The sequence below is a fragment of the Papaver somniferum genome, chromosome 4 (assembly GCF_003573695.1).
Source record: "Papaver somniferum cultivar HN1 chromosome 4, ASM357369v1, whole genome shotgun sequence".
NCBI lineage: Eukaryota > Viridiplantae > Streptophyta > Magnoliopsida > Ranunculales > Papaveraceae > Papaver > Papaver somniferum.
Window position 1 is genome coordinate 45,246,554 of NC_039361.1, and position 6,000 is coordinate 45,252,553.

Below are 6,000 nucleotides of genomic sequence, written 5' to 3' on the forward strand. Positions count from 1 at the left end.
TATAATCATCTTTATAAGCATTAGCAGTTCCAAGTTTTCGTTTTTCGGTTTTGTTTCGAGAGGAAACAATTCACTGTACACCTTGAAAACGCGGTGCACCAAAATATACCACCACTTTTTTTCAGGCAATCTGTATGGACAAATTCAATATGATTCCGAGAGTTAAACTCAGTCAAGGAATATTATCTTAGAGATATATCTCACTCTCTTGCGATTAGAACGTTTACAGAATCAAATCTGTGAACCTAACCATAAAGAGATAACTTGGACGATACCAAAGACCAATATCTAAGAATCAATCAAGTTGTATCCGACAAACTAGGTCGGATGTCTCTACTGTGACTGGCACAAACACCAGAAGTTTTGTTAACGAGGAAACGACAAATGTAGAAAAACCTCAGGACCTAGTCCAGATTGAACACCAAACTGTATTAAACCGATACAAACACTAGCATACTTCCAATTAACTTCAGACTGGAATGTAGTTAAGCCCTAAAAGGTATCCACCGATTAAGGTACAGTCGCGCTCCTTACGCCTTTTGAATCCCAGCAGGACTCCGCGCAATTGATTCCCTTAGCTGACGTCACACCAACTAAGAGTTGGTTCAACTCAATTGAAGAATTTAAACCAAATCTGTCTCCCACAGTCTTAAATAATTTAGCTAACCTCTTAGTTTGATCAAAGGTGTGGAAATCGTTAGCAATAGACAAAGTCTAGCAAACCTCAAAATCCGGACTTATGCAACCCAAAGTGCAACCTAGATTATTATTCACCTCACAAGTATAAAACCTGCGGAATCAGCAAAGTTTGAGACGAAGAGAACTTTGATGATTTCTATCTATCTTGATCAAGTGAGTAGCTCTCAATAATCCATCAGATACATGATACATGAGTTATCAAGGAAAGATAAATGGACCTGGCTTCATGAATCCCTATGAATACTTTGTAGTCGCTAAACCCTAAAAGGGTTAGGAAGAGGACGACTCTAGATACAACTAGGACAGACCAAAAAGTAGTGTCGGGATTCAAAGATCCCAATTGCTTGAAGTTCCCCTTTTATAGACATTCAAAGTATAAATTGCTTTAGGTTTAAGCTAAGATAGCTTTGGAACCATGCAAACAATATCCACCGTTAGATGAATCTTTCAATCTGATTCATATAAACAAGATATAAACTCTGGTTAGGTAAAACCGTAACCGAGCCGTGTACAAAGACTATGTTCAACATGGTTATCCGAAACTGGTCAGTTTGAACTTAAAAGCTTAATATTCATTTTCATGAACACACAAAGACATTAACTCTGAGTCACAAACATATGATCAAATAAGTCTAGTGTTTTTAGAGAATTAATCAAATGCTAGTTATCTCATAGACATAATTTAAACGCACTTGAAAATATAATCGACATGATTAGTAGATGCACAAGCTACAAATACATAGCAGTTCGTGAGTCGGTTCAGTCATAGTACGTGTACTGGTTTGTAAATATTTAACCAAACCGAGTTCCGGAGCTAACAAAATTTTTTGAAGTTTGCGTACCGGTTTGGAAACCTTAAGACTATTACCTTTCTGGAGTTCTCAGAACTAAATCGGTTTGGGTACCGGTTTGGAAACGCTGCCGAGTTCAGGAACACAAAACTGTTTCAATTTGCGTACCGGTTTAGAAACAAACTCGGTTCCGTAACCACAGTTCAAAAATGGTTTGCATACAAGTATTCATACCGATACGGTTCACGAGTTAAACAGATTTTCATGTCATATACATAAGAATATGCACACCACAAATCTGTGAGTCGATATGTATAGCGACTCCGCTACGTGTACGAGTACATATAATACGGATTCAGACTTATAACAATTTTTCCAGTAAAACTGATACCACTATTTTGTGTCTGAATTTACAGTAGTTCTATATTTCTCTCTAAATGGATTCGAAACATTCTTAAATAACATCAATGACACATATCACTGTTCCAAGCTATTTCCGAATGATAAACTTGAATCATGATTTTGATTCCGAACAATAAATTGTCCTTAACCGAAATTCATCAAGTATGAACAAATGTTCATTAAGCTTAGTCATTATATTTCGAGAAATTCGTTAACCAGATAATTAGTTCTCGACTCGAAATTCTTGTCTATGCATAATAGTCTAATTAGTTATCCGACATTGTCTCAAATTATAGAAAAGTGAATATAACTTGAGATATAGGTGGTTCAGTGTTCACTTACCTTTTATTGATGAGGTTCTCCAAAATCTTTTGTTGATCTTCGCCTTCAAATGGTCGAATGAATGATGATTGATGTGATCCACTATTTCTCAACTACAATTCTATCCTAGTCCAAGAATTAACTAATCATAGACTAGAAATCAATATATAGTTTTGGAAACTAAATTTGACAACAAGCTTGAGATAACAACACTTGTGAGTTCAATCGAACATTTCTCTAACAATCCCCCCCTTTGTTAATTTTAGTGACAAAACTATTAATACATATATGGATAAAAATAAAGCTTCGACAACTTCTTGAATCCAATATGTCTTGATTTCCTTGGCTTCTCCAACTCCTTGAACTCTTCGTAGTTTCAAACTGCAATGATTCTGAACGTGTTCAACTCAGCATTGTTGTTGTTGAAGAACCGATTTTATAGTGATAACAACTTTTGAAAACAAATATTCTCAATCGTCGTTATATATGAACATAGTATTATTCCTTCTCCAAAGTTCAATTGTATCTCAACTCTGAAGTAATACTACGATGATATGTTTCTCCTTGTTAATAAATACTTGCATCTTTTTCATAATAGATAAAACTATATATTATTGATTCACTCTCCCTTACATAATGATCCGTAAACCATATGTATGTAGTATGAAACTACTAAATAATTCTCTCACTTTTTGTCAATAAAATTAACAAAGGTAAGAAATCGCGGGGTCATGATGAATACAATCAAAAATATGTCAAGTTTTAAGATGTTTTGAGATTCCACATTATAACATATTTAAAATGAAACTCCTCATATAAACTTTTTAAAATGATACCACATAAATACTTAGCGCTCATCTAGGAGATTAAAAAGATACAAGCATCCCCTTCTAAAATTCCACAGCCACACACCCCACAAAGATATATCAATTAAATACAAGTTCATTTAAAAACTTTCCCCCATTTGATGTCATTCCAAAGAGAACAACATGAGTGACCTTACTTTATGAAAAGAAATATTTTGAATAGATATCAATTATTCCTTACCCGGAACTCAAGTTTTATTGCCCAAAATATATGAATAAATTCAGGGGAAATCACTAAAACTTGATTTGATGAACCAAAAAAACACCTATAGACTTCCATAGGTGTTGAAACGTTGCGATGTATAGAGGTTTGGTGAGAATATCAACCAATTATTGTTCTGACGGCATAAACTCTATGTTGACAATACCATTTTTATAGAGATCTCTAATGAAGTGGTATCTTATGTCAATGTGCTTAATTCTTGAGTGCTCAACAAGATTCTCAGTAATTCGAATTGCGCTTGAGTTATCACAAAAGATCTTCATTGTTCCAGTATCGATTCCATAATCAGTAAGCATTTGTTTCATCCATAAAAGTTAAGTACAACACGAACCTGCAACAATGTATTCCGCTTCGCATGTCGACCGAGATTTTGTGAGTTTTGTTTCTTGATATGCCAAGCAACAAGGTTTAATCTTACATAGTATAATCCTCTAGATGTGCTTTTCCTATTTTCTATACAACCTGCCCAATCTGCATCAGAATATGTTGTAAGATATGTGTTAGTATCAAGTGTAAACAAGATACCGCAACCGATAGTAAGTTGTATATATCTTATAATTCGTTTAGCATATGAAAGATGAGACTCTTTTGGCTTAGCCTGAAACCTAGCACAACAACAAACGCTAAAAGTGATTTCTTTTCTTGTTGATGTTAGATATAGAAGACTTCCAATAATGGATCTATAAAGTTTTTGATCAACATCAACACCATTCTCATCCTTATGCTACTTCCCAATAGTGGGCATATGAGTTAGTTTGGGAGTACTTTTCTCAAGACCAAATCTTTTAACAAGATCTTTTGTATACTTTTCTTGGGAAATGTAAATTCCATCATTATGTTATTGAATTTGTAGACCCAAAATGAATCTTAGTTCACCAATGTTGCTCATCTCGAATTCCTTGCCAAAAGAGGTTTGAAACTCTTTAGCAAGTTTCTCGGAAGTGGATCCATATATTATGTCATCCACATAGATTTGAGCAATAAGGACATCTTTCCCACCCTATTTGGTAAACACAGTCTTATCAGCTCTACCACTTGAGAATCCTTATCGAAGAAATGAAATGGTAAGTCTTTCGTACCATGCTCGAGGTGCTTGTTTAAATACATATAATGTTTTTTTTAGCTTAAAGACATGATTGGGATATTCTGGACTTTCAAGACCTTTAGATTGGGAAACATAGACTTCTTCCTTCAAACACACATTTAATAATGCAGATTGTACGTCCATTTTAAATAGCCTAATCTTTAGAAAACAAGCATGATCTAATAGTAGTCTTATGGACTCAAGGTGTGCAAAATGAGCGAAGGTTTCGTCAAAGTCGATTCCTTCAATCTGTGAATATCCTTGAGCGACAAGTCTAGCTTTATTTCGGACCACTGTTCCGAATTCATCTAACTTGTTCTTATATATCCACTTTGTACCAACAATATTTATGTTAGGGGGACAAGGTACGAGTTCCCATACGTCTTGTCTTTTAAATTGATTTATCTTTTCATGTATAACATTCACCCAACATGGATCATTCAGAGCTTCATCAACTTTTTCAGGTTCCACTTGCGCGAGATAACAACCAAAATTGCAAATATTTCGAAGTTGATTTCTCGTCTTAGTTGTGGATTTCGTATCTCTGATAATATTGTCGACATCATGATTCCTTTGAACCCACATATGTCGTGGTACATTCAACAGGAATACCCTGGGTAGGGGTTTTCTCCTAGTCACTAGAAACATCAGGATCAGTAACCGTTGGTACAACTTCCACTCATTCAGGAACTTCCTTGACTTTCTCAGTTGTCTCCAAAGGAGGTAACTCAGCAGGAGAATCATCATGACGAAAATCTTTTAAATGATCAATCATAACATTTGCCGATTCCATAATAACACTAGTTCTGAGATTATATATTCTAAAACCACGGCTGTCAGATGCATAGCCAAAGAAAATACCTTCATCGATTTTCTGAATCAAATTTTCATTGTTGTTCTCGATCCTTGAGAATGTAGCACTTACTGCGAAACACACGGAGATAGTGTAAGTTAGGTTTATTATCATAACTCATAAGGAGTATTTAGGGTCTGTGAGCGTAAATACACACAGTTGATCAAGTAGCATGCTGTAAAAACAGCTTATCCCCAAAACTTTAGATGTAAGTTTTTGTTGTGGAACATTACTCTGTCCATTTCCTGTATACTTCTATTCTTCCTTACTGCAAATCCATTATCTTGTAGAGTGATGGGTGGTGAATATTGTTGAATAATACCCAGTTGGTCACAAAATTCGAATACTTTATCCTTGAATTCAATTCCTCGTACGCTTCTATTTTTCTTTAGTCTGCGACCTTGTTCATTCTGGATTCTATTTACAATAACCTTGAACTCACTCAGGGTCTCATTCTTGTGTGCTAAGAACGCCACCCAAGTGAATCTGGTGTAATCATTGACCGTTACTAAAGCATATTTTTTTCCTCCAACAGTAGGTCGTTGAATAGGACAAAATAGATCCAAATGAATTTAATCAAGTGGAGCCTTGGTGACAATTTATCGAGATTATTTTGTTAGGTTTTGTTCCGTTAAATTCTGGAATATTCCGGAACGGGTCAGAAATATTACTTGGGTGTTTCCCAAGTTATGTGGTTTCTTAGTTGAGTCGGTTATCTATTTTAGGTAGAAAACTAACCTAGGAATTTCTTGGGGGACAAG